Source organism: Lygodium microphyllum, chromosome 6, assembly GCF_053477565.2.
Source record: "Lygodium microphyllum isolate KBCC chromosome 6, Lygodium_microphyllum_v1.1.10, whole genome shotgun sequence".
Taxonomy (NCBI): Eukaryota; Viridiplantae; Streptophyta; class Polypodiopsida; order Schizaeales; family Lygodiaceae; genus Lygodium; species Lygodium microphyllum.
The window spans coordinates 44268077-44287063 of NC_141140.1; the positions used below are offsets into that span (position 1 = coordinate 44268077).

At 39.1% G+C, this 18987-nt stretch overlaps 1 pseudogene; it reads right to left on the reverse strand.

Annotated features, from left to right (window-relative positions):
- Positions 1-846: 846 nt before the first annotated feature.
- Positions 847-18987, reverse strand: part of LOC148034510 (uncharacterized) — a 131135-nt pseudogene continuing 112994 nt past the window's right edge.

The window sequence follows — 18987 nt, forward strand, 5'->3', positions numbered from 1 at the left end:
CATCATCCATGTGGGATTGGCAATGTGAAACCATCAATTCCATTTATTGGTGTCACCATCACCATTATCATTTTTTTGCAAATGCTTCTCATTATGCACACAATTTTTAGATTCTTGTCTGTTGAAAATTTTATGTTAGGGTTTGCATATTTGAATCCATTGGATACTTCTTATTTCGGCTTCATTAAATAGGTTTGGAGAGAGAAGAATGTATAGAGTGCAATTAGGGTTGGTTTGTCCATTAGGGCAAAAAATGCTTCAAAAAATGCACTTTTGTTAATCATGTGATTAAGAAAAGGGCAAAGAGACTTTGCCACATGTGCAAGAATATGGTATTCTTGTCTCCTCCTTTTTGGAGAGATAATACACCACAACAGAAACGAGTCATAGACGCGCAAAGTCGGGCAGGTCTATTATTGCGTCTATATGCGCGTGTAAAAGAGCATGTAAATAGATGCGAATTTTGGTCTATATATCTGCACAGATAGATGCGTTCACAGGCGCATAATTAGTTAACCACCTGAAATTGGACTTACTATAATAAAAAAACTAAAGTTAATAATTATTTTTGCATTGCTCTCTAATGAATGGCAGTTCCTCCAGTTGACAAGCTTGATATAAGTAATTAGTGGCAAGCGACACAAACCTTATTATACAATTAGTAGCAATCATGGCATGTATCTCGTAATTTCTCTACTTGAAGATGATAAAAAATACTTCCTTTTTATTATGAAAAATTCAATTTAGCTTTAAACTTGACTATTGATTCTTGAGTATGCACATGTGCATATGATATTTTCCATAGATTTAAGAATACACATTGAATCATTAAGCGAATTAAGTATGTTAGAGTGAATGATCCATCTCATCTTCAATGAGATCAGCCCTTGCTAAACTATCTACTTCTAGGTCTATGTTACCAAGAGGTAATAAAACAAATAAGTCTATCCCACTATCAGATGTGTTGCTATATTGCTCAATAACTTCATCATCATCAACCACATTATTATCCTCTTCTGCGTTTCCTTGAACATCCTCGCGAGGTTCATCTTGTACTATATCACGCATATCATCCATTATGGTGTCATCATGTACATCATCATTAATTGTTGGATTGTCATCTGCTATCTCTATCTCGGTAATATTACCATATATTGGTTTTGAACGATTAGATATAGGGATGACATACCACCATTGGTTATTGTTTACCATTGGATGATACACAACCTGTATTTGAAAAACAAAAGCAAGAAACTTAAATACTTATTATATTGTGTATATGTATCACATGTATACATATTAAAAAATTAGCTTTTACATATATACCTCCTCGCATTGTTGAGGTAGTACTAATGTATCATTCTTGTTTTGGTGAAATTTTGTAGAGTTAATGATTACAAAACCACTTGGATGACGTCTGATTGTGCAATGCTCACCATTTGTTACCAGTTATTTAAACTACTTCACATCTAGTACATATATAAAGAATCGTCTGAAGTCAAGCTTCAGAATATCTTGGATCAAGCCACAATATTCTTCCATGGTACCGTTGGCATCCTCAAAGTGAGCAAGGACACCACAATCTTGGGTATTTCTCTTTTCATCTATACGTTGAGTTCAAAGATGTTTACCTTCACACCAAATAGCATTGAATAATGTGCACTAGTAGTAAAAGATTAAGATCAAACATGTCAATTTATTATATAAAATATAACTAGAAAAAAATCAATGGATAGTATGTCTCACCTTTGATAAGCAACCTCGTGCATATTCCCACTCTTCTTGAGATATATTAATTTTCTCCTCTTTTTCCATTCTCTCCATTTCCTCATGTAACCAATCTATATCAATATAACGTGGGAGCGCATTTAGATGATCTGGAAATGAGACATTACGTCCATATCTGGTGCGAAATGCTTGTCTTTCACTTTTTCTTCTTGCCCTTGCTTCATTATATAGTGTCACCCATTTGCTCATTACATCGCTATTGAGTACACAAAAACTATTTAACTTACAAAGTTCTTCTTTTGTTAGCACTTTACTCATTCCTTTTTCTTGAGGTATTATAGAGGTCATCCTCAAGTCTTCATCGTCTTTCCATAGTCGTGGTTGAGAGGGGTCCACTTCAGCAAGATATTCAGAGATATAAACACGGGATGATTGCATTAACCAACCCTCAGCGATGCTTCCCTCAGGTCGTGCTTTTTGTCTCACAAAATCTTTCAAGGTTTTCATGAAGCGGTCAAGAAAAAACATCCACCTTGCATGAACTGCCCCACAAAGTGCAATCTCATCAATCAAATGTACGAGTAAATGTAATTGAGTAGTCAAAATGGAGAGAGGAAAAATTTCCTCCACCAAACAAACCACCTCAACAGATAATACTCGAGCATCTTGCAATGTGTTTAGATCAATTTTCTTCGAGCTCACGTATCTATCAAGATGTATTTGACAAATTTTTATTTTTTTGTAGAAATTCAAAGAGGTTCACTACATGATGTATGCAATATATAATGAAAAAATACAATGTATACGCACCTCACAAGCTCTCCCATCTTGTAAATGATATCACGTACATCTTTGGATACACAATTGGATATGATAGTAGGAAGTACGAACTGAATATAAATAATATTCATAGATCAAATGATTAGTTGAGAAAAAAGTCATCATACCCCAAAGTTTACACATAGTTACTCCACTAATTACTATATTCATGGTTAGAGATACCCTTACTTGAATCATTTTATGCCAATCATGGGACTTCAAACCAGATAGTTTCTCCACAACTCTTTTCTTTTTCTTTATGAAGGCTCCCTTGAGACATCTCATACATCCTGTGGGTGTTCGAAAGCTACATATTTGTTCCTTCACTATTTTTTCCTCGTTCTTTGACAACATCCAAGGTGCATGGGATAGCTCAATCTTTTCTCTGGGTCCAATGCGTGACCAGGCTCATCTCATGTGACCAATGTTATGTAAATCCTCCCTTACATTGACTGAATCACGAGCCCCTATCAAGTGATCCCATAATGTAGATACAACATTTTTGAATATGTGCATGGGGTCTAATAGGTGATTGATATCTTGAGTTCAGTCCAATAGGAAAGATGAAAAAATATAGAGAACCTAACAAACAAACAATATATTATGTAAACAATTCATCTTGCTAAATACTTTAAAGTCAATCAAGAGAAATATACTTCTTATCGACTCATGCCGAGTGGAGGGTGGCTATCGACATTAATCCATCTCTCCTTCCAATCTCGAATGGTTAGAGATTGTGGAGTCATTCCATTAGTAGGGAGAACATATTTGGGATGGTCAATAGGAAGAAATCGATGATCATTATCATAGATAACCTTCTTTAAACGTGCCGGCCTAGAGGAAACTAGAGAGGGACCGCAAATAGGATATGCATGATATCCTGATGTGGTTAAACTTGAACAAAAAAGTGAATTAATAACATGCAATTGATTCAAGTCTTGAATTTCAAATATAGAGTTATATACATGTACCTAAACACTCTCCATATCTTGGAAAGTCATGCATGGTCCACAACAACATGGCCTTCAACGTGAAATCTCTAGAGGATGCAGATGCACTTGTATCTTGCACCTCAATACCTTCCCATAACATTTCTAACTCTTCAATCAAAGGCTCTAAGTAAAGTCTTTAATTTCAAATATAGAGTTATATACATGTACCTGAACACTCTCCATATCTTGGAAAGTCATGGATGGTCCACAACAACATGGCCTTCAATGTGAAATCTCTAGAGGATGCAGATGCACTTCTATCTTGCACCTCAATACCTTCCCATAACATTTCTAACTCTTCAATTAAAGGCTCTAAGTAAATATCCATGTTTTTTACCTTTTGATTTTCAGGAATCCGAAGGGACAACATTACATGTCCCTTTTTAATTGCCATGGATGGAGGAATATTATAGTTCACCAATACCACTGGCCATACACTGTATGATGTGCTTTTGACGCCAAATGGATTGATTCCATCCATACCTAAACCAAATCTCAAATTTCTTGGCTCTTCTTTGAGAACGGACCACAAATTTTCTATATGTTGCCATACTGGTGTGTCTGTAGGGATCCTCCATTTTCCTCACTTGAACGATGACTAGTATGCCATGACATGAGCTTTCCAATAGACTTACACTTGAACATAAGTTGTATACGTGGAACAATCGGAAAATTTCGCAAAACCTTACGAGGCACATCCATTGACTTCATCTCCACTTCGTACCTTGATTCACCACAAACAGGACACTCTCGTGCGAACTCATGAATCCCACGAAACAAGACACAATCATTGACACATGCATGGATCTTGAAATAATTGAGGCCTCCTAGAGATGTCAAGTAACGTCTTGCTTGCTCTCTTTTAGTTGGAAATTTGTTTCCTTTTGGAAGCATTTGTGATAATAACCTATATATATTTTTAAAAGTGAGTTAAAAAACCACCAACATATATTTGTGTCTGATTTCAAAATAGAACAATTAATATTATGATTCATAAGCCAAACTGAATTGTTACCTACTTCAATAACACATTCAAACTGACATTACTCCATCCATAAATTGTTTGCAAGTTAAGTATCTCAAGGGACGCACGAAGAACGGAGTACGTACAACCTTCATACAACGGAGTAGATGATGCTACGTATAGAAGGGTCATTTGGCTTCGTAGAGTGACCTTCTCCCCGAACCGGTTGCAAAAATAGATCGTGTACTATGTTGTCCAAAATCTCATCCTCTACAACTTGATGGGGTATTTCATGAGGGCTACATCTATCATGGTCGTCAGTCTCCACTCTTCTCGAAGACTCTGTCTCCTCGTGTCGACATTTTGCAGCCTCTCAACGCCCGGGAGGGAGCATCTGAGGATGTGGCACCGCATCCTGCTCAACCACAAAAGGGAGTTACATGTACGTTGACATATATTGAGTAACATAGACTAGCAATCTTAGTGTTAAAAAAAATGAATACCGGTGATTTTTCTCGGTCCCATTCTCCATATATGCTGAGGTTTGACATTGCAACTCAACGTGCTCGAAAAATACACCCTCGACAACGATCACACATGCATTTAATTTTTCGTCATAGCCATGCATCTCGATAATGAAGACGTAATGTTTCATCCTCACTTGAGGATGTGCTCGTTGACTCATCAACATGCACCGCACTAGGTGATGATGACGACATGATTAAACCTAATTCATGACAACATCAAATTTGTTATTAATATGTTTACATAAAAACTTCAAGGCGTATTAATTATTCTAAAATATTCAATTTTAAATGCACAAAACTTATCATAAATACATAAAAACTTATGATAAGAACTTACTATCAAAACTTATCTTAAATACAAAAACTTATGATAAAAATACAAGCACGCTAAATGCGCGTCTATACTTGCATCTAACTGCGTGTCTACATTTGCGTCTATCTGTGCATCTAACTTCGCATCTATTAGCATGTCTACGTAAACTTAGATGCGCATATACACGCAAAAATAGACGCAAACATCAAAATTCAAAAGATAGAAGTGATTTCTTTTCACACTGCGCCTTTCCTGCATTTTTTGCGTGTTCTGAAGCTTGAGTTCAATCGACATCTAGTCTACCTCCACTAGTCTCTTCATGACTCTCCTCCTCATGACTCACCTCTTCTTTCACTTCAAAGAGACAAGAGGGGAAAGAAGACAGCTAACGAGAAGAAAGCCAAGGAGAGGAAGAAAGAGAGAACAAAAGAGAGGAGAATAAGAGGAACAAGAGGCAAAGAGAGGAGACAACAAGTAGCAAGCATCAAGGGCGAACAACTCACCAAGGAGAGGAAGAAGGGAAACGAAGTAGCGCCACCACCCGTCCACACCAAAGACCCAAGATGAGTCCTCTCGCTCTCTCTCTCTCTCTGTAACGTGTCCACTAGTATCATCTAGGACACGTCTTAGCAGTCCATCAGAAAGGATGTCTAGAAAGCTCCGCTCGGTACTCCCACGGAATGTTATGGGATTTGCGATCTAGGGCTTTTCGCGTCTTCCACGTAGCGGAAGTATTCCGGCCATTCCCACTTAGGATCGACCTGGATAAGGGTTTTCCTGATTGGTCATTTCCTAACAGCAACTAGCATCGGACCCAAGCGAACTACTTTACATAGAAACGCCAGGTCCGAAGCGGATTCACGCTGCACTTGGTTCAAGGAGAATGGGAAACGAGAGGGATGCCAAGCTCAACCTCTCTGCCATAAGGCATAGTCCCATTCCATTCCCTTAAAACAACGTAAATCGGGTTAAGACATAACTCTAGGTCAACGCTTTTGTTGTTCCTGTCCTTTGACGATCATCCCGCTGTTCCTCGTGATTTGAGAAAAGTTCCCGGCCAACCGAGACCATCCATCCGTAGGACGGACCAATGGCCCGTCCTCCGCACTTTCCTCGGGTTGTTTTAGTTATGTAATTATCTAACACATTAGTTGGACATGTAACAACCAGCTTCTTTAATTAACCCGTTAAGCACTGGTTCCTTCACGTAATCTATCACTTGACATAGAAAAACAATATCAGACAAGTTCTTTATTAATAATTCATCATATTTATCTTTGAAATACAAAGAGTTTTTGTGCACATTAGCCTCTTGTGCAGGACCTAGAAGGCGAGGGATTTACGACCAGAGCCCCCCTGGCACCCAAGCGTCCTCCTGCTCCAAGTAGTGCTCAACAGAGAGACCTCTCGCGGCGGGTTCGATCTACATTCTCGGCGTGGTCAACAACCCCCTTGGTTAGGGTCAGACAGGCAGTCGAGGGTAACTGAAGCTGCCTCTCCCTTCAAGCCTTCAACCTGAAGTATAGATATTCATTTATTTTGTAATTCATTGGTCAAACAAGTCAAACAATGCTCTAAAATCTCTAGCAAGTACAAACATTTCCATTGATCGTTTTTGTTATTGGCAAAGTGCTAAGGAAGGAATCCTTCCTTTCGAATGCATTCAACACTCAATCCGGGGTGTCTTGTAATTTGGCAAGATCCCTTATATTCTGGGTTAGGGCGTACTCTATTAACCCAACTTGGTCAAACCTTAAAGTTCATTGGATACTTCAGTTTCTGGTTTTTAATCTCTAATTAATCTTCCTTACTCAGAAGGATATCAAAGTATACATCCTCTTGCAAGATAACTTGCGTAAGAATCCGCCATCCTTGTTGCGAGAATTTGACCTTTCTTCTTGTGATTCAATCACAAGACCATATGACTCTGTACTTGCTGCGCAAGTCCTGCATCGTACTATGCGATAATGGAGTCACGAAACAATCCGTTTCAGTTTCTTTAAGCTGACGTTGTTAGACCTAGGGCTTCCTAGCTTTATTTTTTTTGTAAGAAACTCAGGTACAAACCCTAATTCCTTTTACGTTTACAATTTACTGACTCTACAATCAGGGAATGTGGGCAAGTATTTAAGGTATAAATGTTTCTTGGAATTTAACTCATTCCCAATGAATATTTCGCAGCATAGGTATTTCTAAGTTTATAATAATTTGGTTAACTCTAGAAGGTAATGTTGAGATTACCTCCGCATGATTTCTTATCCACGAGTCAAATGACTTTTCAATCCTATACTTTATCGATTTGAGGTTAGGTTAATTTCAACTAATCTTCCCTTTTCTTTGCGAACAAAACTCATGCTAAATAAGCAACTTTTCCTTGCTAAGTTATGCAGTTAGCAATGATAATTTCCTAGAGATTATGCATCGTAAGAATCCTTTCATGATTTGTACTTTCCATGATGATTCGTTGTAAAAAAAAATAGGGGTTAATAGTGCGAGATGCAGTTTTATACCTTTAGGCTTAACCGAAGTATACTACTTTAATGGGTAAATAATCTTGCTCATAATTCATTTCAATGCATCAAGCTACTTGAAAAAAAAAACGTTTATACTTTATTTATTTTGCATGTTCCATTAGATGTATTTTGTCGTGAATGACTAGGACAAGATATATCCTTTTTCTAACAACTAACCTTGCATGATTAAAATTACAATGATATAAAATCAAAAATTAAGAAGGAAAAACCTGGGTTTGGGGTGAGATATCCACATGGATTCCGGGAGATGACCCTCCCGCGGCTACGCCTTGGACTTTTTTAGGAGGCATCGCAGTTGTAGTCGTTCGGACGTGGAAGCAGCTTTTACAACTCTTCTTTGGAATTCCACCGTCGCTCCCTTGCATCGTCCGTCAAAAGTAATTTTTTTGGAAGGCTCCCTCCTTGAAATCGGGAAATTCGAAAGGGTGTTTCAGAATCTTTTACGACTAAGACCCATTGAAGCCATGGGGAAGGCTTAATGGCCTTATAATGACTCGTTCAACGAGGTATGAAAAGGGAGGGAAAAGGCACAAGGTGCGGAAGAGAACTCCAAGGAAATATAGCAACCATAAAGGTTATAAGTAAGGTCGAAGGTCCTTGGGTCAACTTGGAGGGAAGGGTTTCAATACGCCACAAGGGAAGGGCTAGGGAAGGTTTTAACACGGAGGAAAGAGGGGTGGTTCCAAGGAAAAGGGATAGGGGTTTTAAAGGATTAGCACGGGGATGTGTGGTTCCAAGGGAAAAAAACAAAAGGGGGTTAAGGATAGGGGTTGAGTGAACTTTAAAATCACAGGGAAGATAATAATCCCAACAAAAATGACTTAAGGGTAAGACATGGGGTTCCAACACCCATGGGAGAGAGCCATATAATGTATTTAGACACGGAGGTGTTGTAAGCCTAATGGATAAGAGGGGTGATAGGACATGGGGGGAAAAAGGGTTTCAAAGCCCATAACAAAGGCCTTAAAGGTTAAGTCACGGGAGGTATGGAAGGGATTTGAAAGGCACGAGAAGGGAGGTGAAAAGGGTATTAGGAGATTAAAATCCGGGGGGAGGGGGAGAAAGAAAAAAGTATAGGAAGGGGGTCTTGGGGGAAAATTTTAAGCCCCGGGAAAGAAAAGGGGTGAAAAGCGGCTTATTAAGCCCCTTTGGAAGCTTCCCCCAGGAAGCTTCCAAAGTTTTCCCACGTGGGGGAAAACTTACTGGGCGACGTGGCGTGACGAATAGGTGGTGGCCTGCGATAGTAGGCAACGGCTCAGGCACTCAAGATGTGGCGGCAGCCTCCCCCTCTTTCCCTTCCGGCTTCAGCTCCTCCGTCAACGTCGAGGCAGCATATCTCCTTCTCACGGCAAGGTCCTGGCAGCATCGTCCTCTCCCTCTACCCTGGCCTTCCCTTGGGTGGGGGTTTTTATAGGGAGAGGGAAGGGAATCCTCCCTCCCTCCGTGTCATTGTGCATGGCAGTGGAAGGCGCCGAGCTCCACCAAGGAGCTTGTCCTTCATTCTATTTCCCTCCCCTTCTAGCACGACAATCAATTTTGGGGAGGGAATTTAAAAAAAAAATGCATTATCATAGGCATTTCTCAAAATTATCATTTGAAAGGGGTTAGTTCATGCGAAGGGAAATGCAGAACTTTACACTCTCTCTCCCTCCCTCTCTCTCTCTTTTTGTATTAGGATCTATGATTGAAGTTCTTATATCACAAATAAATCATGGATGGTAGTTGTCGGATTGAGAGTGGCCAACTTAGTGTGTTTGACAGTGCGTGTAGATTCCAGTGCAGACGCAGACATAGACATGCAGCTATGTTTATTGTCATCGCGTCTGCAGTCGGATCTCCAAGCGCGTGTGTTCTGCATTTCAGATGCGAGAATACACGCGCCTTGCCCAGAATCTTTGACTTCAGAGACGCATCTGAGAGCATGTCTATTTCGCATCTCAGATGCGAATATACACGCGCTCTACCCAAAAGCTTTGACTTTTGGGAAGCGTTTGAGAGCGCATCTATTCTGCATCTCAAACGTGAATATACACGTGCTTTGACCAGAAGGTTTGACTTCAGGGAAGCGTCTGAGAGCACGTCTATTTTGCATCGCAGATGCAAATATACACGCACCAACTCTGATAAAAAAACAAATTTTTATTTCTAGAATTGTACGAACATATTACACAATAGTACAATTTACACAATATTGCAGTTTAGCAAATTTGTCTTGTTCTTGTGTTTTGTTTGCAGATGTCGCATCTTGGTTCATCTAGCAATGACCCAGATTTGGAGCGCATGAATGAGACATTGGGCTTATTCAACAAAGGGGTCAATGCTTTTTTGGAGGTTTTCCTAGTAAGGAAGACTTCATGGGAGAAATGACTAGACACCTAAGCCGCTCTCCCAGAGCAGATGAGATGTTCAGCGTCATGTCTGGAATGCCTCTGATATCTTTGCCTGGCACTACTTCCCAAACACCAAATGTCCAAACTCCAATTGCAGGTACTCCACGTGCAGCGCTTGTACATGCATTGGCTGAAGCACAAGCGTCAGCCGATGCACGTGCATTTGCGGAAGCACCTGCATCCACCCAGCGAGGCAGAGGGTAGTCGACAAAGAGGGAGAAGGGAGAGTCGAGGGGGAGGACGAGGCTTATGTGGGGGTTTCCTAGGAGGTGGCGAGCAATCACCCTCACTAGAAGATCACGTAGAGAAGCCTGTATGCTAATACTATAGAGTTATAGATATTGGTGGCATCTTCCATGATGATGAAGGAAGGGATGTAATGGCATACATGAGGAGCATCGTGCATGTGACGTATAAAGATTGTTTTGTTTACTTTAAGAATCAGAAAAGCGGCTTGTGGCAGGAGGTGTTGAGGGCAGTCCATAGGAGGTATCCAAATTGTGAGGGTTAGTGATTCTAGGATGATTGGGGACACACAAAAGTGAGGGATTTCCTTCACAACAAAAGATCCCACCTCATGACACGCGCCAGGGAGCCACTACGGAGACAAGAGGAGGGGGGTGGAGTCTTTAGCCAACTACCTATGTGCCACTGCATAGAGTGGAAGAAAGCCAAAAAGAAAGTAGCAGAGAAAGTGAAGAGTCGCCAGCACGGAGAGGTGCAATGCATCCAAATGGAAACCATGGCATCATTGCATTACGGATTGGGCGGAAAGAGTCGTGGGAGGCAAAGTTTGTAAGTATATAAAATTTATATTTTTTTCAATTCTTTATATAATTTGTTCTAATACATTTTGTCTCATAATTTTTTGCATATATCATAATTGTTTTACAGACTACTATCGTTGGTAGGATACCTACTCCTAGAAAGGTAGGTTACCATCAAGGCCATAACCGCGCAGCCACATGGCTTCATTTCTATGAGGAGGGTCTCATCACTAAGGAGCAATACAACCGGGCTATGAGGATTCGACAGCCAGAGGAGGTATGTTTTTCTTACTTTCCTATTAAAAGTATAGCTAATTATAACTTTTTTTTTGCAATTGTACATAAGCAACCTTGATCTTTTGTGTGTGAAGGCGAACCCCGATGTGGAGCATAGCGAGGAGGGGGATAGCGACACTAGTAGCGATGGTGGTGCTAGCGAAGATGTTTCTTCTTCAGATTCATAGAGGAGCACCATACCTCCTCCATGGCCTTGTTTCCTTGTATATCTATTATCGATCTTTGAGCCTACTGCTTGCGGCCACGCTTTAGGTCGCAAGCACTTAAACTCCCCATGTAAATGTGTTTTATATATAATGAATACATGGATTTTTGTTTTCAATTCTCGTGTCTTCAGATCCATTGTGTTTTTTCCAAATGCACAATTTGATGTATGGGGGGGGGGAAAAAAACTAGAGAGTATGTATTTGCACGTCTAAATTGTAGAAAACATGCGTCTTTACTCGCATCTAAAATGTAGAATACACATGCCCATACACACACTATATCATTCAAATTTAAAAAAAGAAATTAAATATATTTTTTTAAAAAAGGAGATTTTCAGAAATAAGGCATAGACGCGCACGTGAGATGTGCAAAGTCGGGCGCGTCTATCAGAGCGTCTATAAATGCGTCAAGTATCTTTTCTTTTCCTTTATCCAATCTCCCCCTCACTGGCATATCTATGTTAGTGGATATAGGAGTATGACTCTGCAAGTATCCTGATGACCAAGGACTTACTATAGGTGACCCATCACCTATAGGACCACTCATAGGTGTACTCAATGTAGGTGTATTTTTGGCATTACTAGTGGTGACTGATCTATCAGTAGCCAATGCAACGGGATTACCAATATACCACGATGCCAGCTCATGGAAGACAACATCTCTATTAATCAATGCCTCATGTGTAGACAGTACACAACACTTGTAAGCTTTCTGGTCCTGTGAATAACCAAGGAACACACTCTTGACAGTTTTAGGATCCAATTTCTTCCTCTTTTCATTAGGAGCATGCACATATGCAATGCTGCCAAATACTTTTAAGTGTGAAGTGTTAGGCTTATGACCATACAACCTCTCATATGAAGTTACATAATGAATCCATGCTATAGGGGTTCTATTTAGCACATACACAACAATCACTATTGCTTTAGTCCAATAACCATTTGGCAAACTCTTCTCATTGAGCATAGCTCGTGCCGATTCCATCAGTACCCTATTTTTCCTTTCTGCTACACCATTTTGTTGTGATGTATAGCTGCAAGTTAGCTATCTTCTGATCGCATGTTTAGCAAGGTACCTCTTAACATAATTAGAGACAAATTCTCCACCTCCATCTGATCTAAGACATGAAATTTTACAGCTCAGCTCATGCATCAAACACATCATCCTTATGTTTAAGTATGTAAAGCCAAGTATACCTGTTGAAATCATCAATGAAGGATATATAGTAACGAGCACTAGCAAATGAAGCATTATGAGATGGACCCCATACATTTAAATGTACCAATTGCAAGGGTTGTGAGCTATTCCATACATGTCTCATAACTGGAAACCGTGTCTGCTTTCTAAACTGACATGCATCACATACATGTCCAAAGTCATAATACTTGAACTTAGGAGGTCCAAGCACAATCTCCTTCTGCTGCATAGATTTCAGCTTTTGTACATTCACATGGCCAATCTGCTTATGCCATATCTTAACATCCCATATAGCACCATCATCATGTGCAAACATGGATGCTTTCAATTCTGGAATTGATGCATCAAGAGTAAACATTCTGCCATCTCTTCGGCCTCTAGCAATCAATTTGCAACCATTACCATATTCTCCAACAAAGAATCCATCTCTATTAAATCTCATCTGGAGATTCTATCTTGCTATCTGTCCAACTGACAAAAGATTCTTGGTTATTGTAGGTACATGTAGTACATCATGCAGGCTCTTTTTCTTGCCATCAGGCAGCATCAACAACAGAATTATTCCTGTGTGTTGAATGTCATGTTTCATCCCCAATACACACATAACCATGTGAACCTCCAACCATCTCATCAAACCATTATCCATGGGGTGTCATGATTTGAAGCCCTCAAATCAATGTACCATTTCCCATCTTTGTTCTGCCTAGATGCATTCTTAGACACATACTGCATGGCAAACAATCTGTCAACTTGCTCATCATGAGCACCGCTAGAAGATGCATACTGCCCATGATGTTAGCCCTTTGTCTTCATATCTCCTTGCTTCTTGTAACAATCCTTTGTAATGTGTCTATATCTACCGCAGTAATGACAGTCCTTATCTCTATTTGATTGATCATTTGATTGTGCCACTCTACACAGGTCTGTGCTGAATATCTCGAAATCTGTGAGGAATTTGAAAAAACTTTCTTCTGCAAAGTTGTAGACCATGTCAAAACAATCAAGAACCAGTAGTGGTTTCTCTAAAAACCATTTCTCTAGCAAGATATAGCTTCTACAAAAAAAGGGTTGTAGGCACATTCTCCTTTGATCAGATCTGATATCTTTATGTCAAATGGCCACTGCCAAGCCTTCAGGCTTTAGGCATTCAAGCTCTAATACCATGTTGGAAGAGAGGGAGAGAGACAGAGTAGAGTGGAAGATGAGCCTTAGCTCATTGTTGTTCTTCTTCCATTATTCTTCCATGGTACTAACTGAATGAGTCCTACACACATAGGTATGACTAACCAAGACTAATTGTTGTTAGGTCGCTGACTACACTGACTTATTGAATGTCACACATGTGTAGAGCTGGTCACACACATAAAGATAGACTGACTAAAGAGTAATGGGAGCTTGATATTCTAACAAAGACACTTCTTGTACTCCCAAGTCTGCAAGTAAAATACGCGTGGAGTGATGCGACTGTGACCAAGTTGTTCAGGCACATTCTACATATGCTTTGTTGATTTCTTTTTTGCACCATTGTTAAAAACAATTGTATTTTTTCAAAGTGTTTTATGATTTCTTTTTAGGTTGCTAAAGTATCATATATTACCACTTGGAAATAACATATTTGAGTCTCATGATGATGTGTGACATGTTTCACAAAATCTTAGCATGGACTACAACAACATCTATGCATGTGTCAACGATTGTGTGTTGTTTAGAGGAGAGTACAAGACTATTGAGACATGTCCAAAGTGTGGTGCTCACAAGTATCACAGGACTAGGAAGGGAAAACTATCCCTCAGAAAGTTCTTAGACACTTTGCACTTATCCCCCAAATACATCACATGTTTCGTACGTCGGGCATGGCAAGCTTGACAACGTGGCATGTGCAAAATAGATCCACAAATGGAGTCCAATGAATATCAATGGATTCATGTGCATGGAGCCACATTGACTCTACCTTTACAAGCATTGCACGAGAGCCAAGGAATCTTTGGCTCGATCTTGCTATGGATGGTGTAAACCCATTCAATATCTACTCAACTTCTTACAATGTGTGGCCTCTAGTCCTTCTTAACTACAACATCCCACCATGACTTTCTACAATGAAAGGAAACCTGATCCTTAGCTTGGTCGTTCTTGGCCGCTACAAAGTCAATAATATGGATATCTATCTTTGTCCATTAGTCGATGAGCTTAAGATTTTATGGGAGGAGGGGATTGTTGTGGAAGATATCAATAAGTGCAATGGTCAACGGTTCGCTAATATACAAGCCATTCTCATGTGGAACATACAACACTTTCTCAGATTTGAGGATTGCTCAGGTAAGTAGGCTTTTGTTCTCATTGGTCATATCTATCATAGCTCGTTCAAGTTTTTGTTCACTAAATAGAGGTATTCGGGCAGGTTTGGTTACCTCACGTTATCATGCATGTCCATTGTGTGGGCCATAGTTAGATTCCCAAATATCACGAACCATAAAGAAAATGGTATATCAAGGACAACCTATTTTGTATTGAAGGGTTATAAAATAAGGGAAGGTTTTCTTGGACAACCTCTAGTGTATGAATGAACACCCAAAGTTGGTACAGTTGAAAATGGTCCACATGGAGTCGCATCCAAATAGAATGTGATGGTTCTTGGTTTTCTACTAGTTGATCAATCACTTGCTGGATCCTATGCATATTTTCAAGAATGTGGGTAGCTTACTATGGGATCACCACATCACAAGAAAGAGAGACACTCCTAGGGAACGAATGGATTTGAAGGAGCTAGGCAAGATGGATGCACTATGGCCATTGTCGATTGGCCATAGTCAAGGCTTGACTATGGACTAATGGTCACTTACAACTACCTTGTGCTCCTTGGATTTTTTTCACTAAATAAGAGCACATTGTGAAGTTAATTATTGGGTCTATCTGCACTCCGATGGGTAAGATGCGTTCTCTCAGATCCACTTTTTCTAAGGACAACCAACTATCACTACAACAGAAATGAGGCAGAGACGCGCATGTTAGACGCGCAAAGTCGGGCGCGTCTATCAGAGCGTCTATAAGTGCGTGTAAACGTGCGTGTAAATAGACACGAATTTTGCATCTATATATCCACATAAATAGACACTGATATAGACGCGCCAGCAGACGCACAATTATTTAACCACCTAAAATTAGCAATTCACATAATTAAAAAACCAAAGTTAATAATTATTTAACCACCTGAAATTGATTCTTGAGCATGCACATGTGCGCATGATAAAAACCATAGAATTAAGAATACACATTGAATCATTGAATTAAAAAAATAGAGTTAATAATTAATTTTTCATTGCTCTCTAATGAATGGCAGTTCCTCCAGTTGACAAGCCTGATATAAGTAATTAGCGACAAGCGACAGAAACCTTACAATTAGTAGCAAGCATTGCAATATGTATCTCGTAATTTCTCTGCGTACTTGAAGATGATAAAAGATACTTCCTTTTTATTATGGAAAATTCAATTTAGCTTTAAAATTGACTATTGATTCTTGAGTATGCACGTGTGTGCATGATAAAAACAATAGAATTAGGAATAGACATTGAATCAATAAGCAAATTAAGTATGTTACAGTGAATGATCCATCTCATCTTCAATGAGACCAGCCTTGCTAAACTATCTACTTCTAGGTCTATGTTACCAAGAGGTAACGAAACAAATAAGTCTATCCCACTATCAGATGTGTTGCTATATTGCTCAATAACTTCATCAATATCATCGACAATCACATTATTGTCTTCTTCTGCGTTTCCTTGAACATCCTCGCGAGGTTCATCTTGTACTATATCACACATATCATCCATTATGGTGTCATCATGCACATCATCATTAATTGTTGGATTGTCATCTGCTATCTCCATGTCAGTAATATTACCATATATTGGTTTTGAACTATTAGATATAGGGATGACATACCACCATCGGTTATTGTTTACCATTGGATGATACACAACCTGTATTTGAAAAACAAAAGCAAAAAAATTAAGTACTTATTATATTGTGTATATGTATCACATGTATACATATTAAAAAATTAGCCTTTGCATATATACCTGCTCGCATTGTTGAGGTAGTACTAATGTGTCATTCTTGTTTTGGTGAAATTTTGTAGAGTCAATGATTACAAAACCACTTGGATGACGTTTGATTGTGCAATGCTCATCATTTGTTACAACTTCTTTAAACCACTTCACATCCAATACATATATAAAGAATCTCGTCTGAAGTCAAGCTTCAAAATATCTTGGATCAAGTCACAATAACCTTCCATGGTACCATTGGCATCCTCGAAGTGAGCAAGGACACCACAATCTTGGGTATTTCTCTTTTCATCTATACGTTGAGTTCGAAGATGTTTACCCTCACAACAAAGTGCATTGAATAATGTGCACTAGTAGTAAAAGATAAAAGGTCAAACATGTCAATTATTTATATAAAATAAAACTTATAGAAACAAATTAATTGATAGTATGTCTCACCTTTGATAAGAAACCTCGTGCGTATTCCCACTCTTCTTGAGATATATTAATTTCCTCCTCTTTTTCCATTCTCTCCATTTCCTCGTGTAACCAATCTATATCAATATGACGTGGGAGCGCATTTAGATGATCTAGAAATGAGACATTACATCCATATCTAGTGCGAAATTCTTGTCTTTCGCTTTTTCTTCTTACCCTTGCTTCATTATATAGTGTTACCCATTTGCTCATTACATCACTATTGAGCACACAAAAACTATTTAACTTACGAAGTTCTTTTGTTAGCACTTTACTCATTCCTTTTCCTCGAGGTACTATATAGGTCATCCTCAAGTCTTCATCATCTTTCCATAGTCGTGGTTGAGAGGGATCCACTTCAGCAAGATATTCAGACATATAAACAAGGGATGATTGCACTAACCAACCCTCAGCCATGCTTCTCTCAGGCCGTTCTTTTTGCCTCACAAAATCTTTCAAGGTTTTCATGAAGCGCTCAAGAAAAAACATCCACCTTACATGAACTGCCCCACAAAGTGTGATCTCATCAATCAAATGTACGAGTAAATGTAATTAAGTAGTCAAAATGGATCGAGGAAAAATTTCCTCCACCAAACAAACCACCTCAACAGATAATACTCGAGCACCTTGCAATGTGTTTGGATCAATTTCCTTCGAGCTCACGTATCTGTCAAGATGTATTTGAGAATTGTTTATTTGTAGAAATTCAAAGATATATAATGAAAAAATACAATGTATACACACCTCACAAGCTCTCCCATCTTGTAAATGATATCACGTACATCTTTGGATACACAATGGGATATGCTAGTAGAAAGTATGAACTGAATGTAAACAATATTCATAGATCAAATGATTAGTTGAGAAAAAAGTCATCATAACTCAAAGTTTACACATAGTTACTCCACTAATTACTATATTTCTGGTTAGAGATACCCTTACTTGAATCATTTTGTGCCAATCGTGGGACTTCAAACCAGATAGTTGCTCCACACCTCTTTTCTTTTTCTTTATGAAGGCTCCCTTGAGACATCTCATACATCCTGTGGGTGTTCGAAAGCTATATATTTGTTCCTTCACTATTTTTTCCTCATTCTTTGACAGCATCCAAGGTGCATGGGGTAGCTCAATCTTTCCTCTGGGTCCAATGCGTGGCCAAGCTCGTCTCATGTGACCAATGTTACGTAAATCCTCCCTTACATTAACTGAATCACGAGCCCCTACTATCAAGTGATCCCATAATGTAGATACAAAATTTTTGAATATGTGCATGGGGTCCAACAGGTGATTGATCTTGAGTTCAGTCCAGTACGGAAGACGAAAAAATATAGAGAACCTAACAAACAAACAATATATTATGTAAACAATTCATCATGCTAAATACTTTAAAGTCAATCGAGAGAAATGCACTTCTTACCGACTCATGCCGAGTGGAGGGTGGCTGTCGGCATTAATCCATCTCTCCTTCCAATCTCGAATGGTTAGAGATTGTGGAGTCATTCCATTAGTAGGAAGAACATATTTGGGATGGTCAATAGGAAGAAATCGATGATGATTGTCATAGATAACCTTCTTTAAACATGCCGGCCTAGAGAAAACTAGAGAGGAACTGCAAATAGGACATGCATGATATCCTGACGTGGTTAAACTTGAAAAAACAAGTGAATTAATAAAATGCAATTGATTCAAGTCTTGAATTTCAAATATAGAGTTATATGCATGTACCTGAACA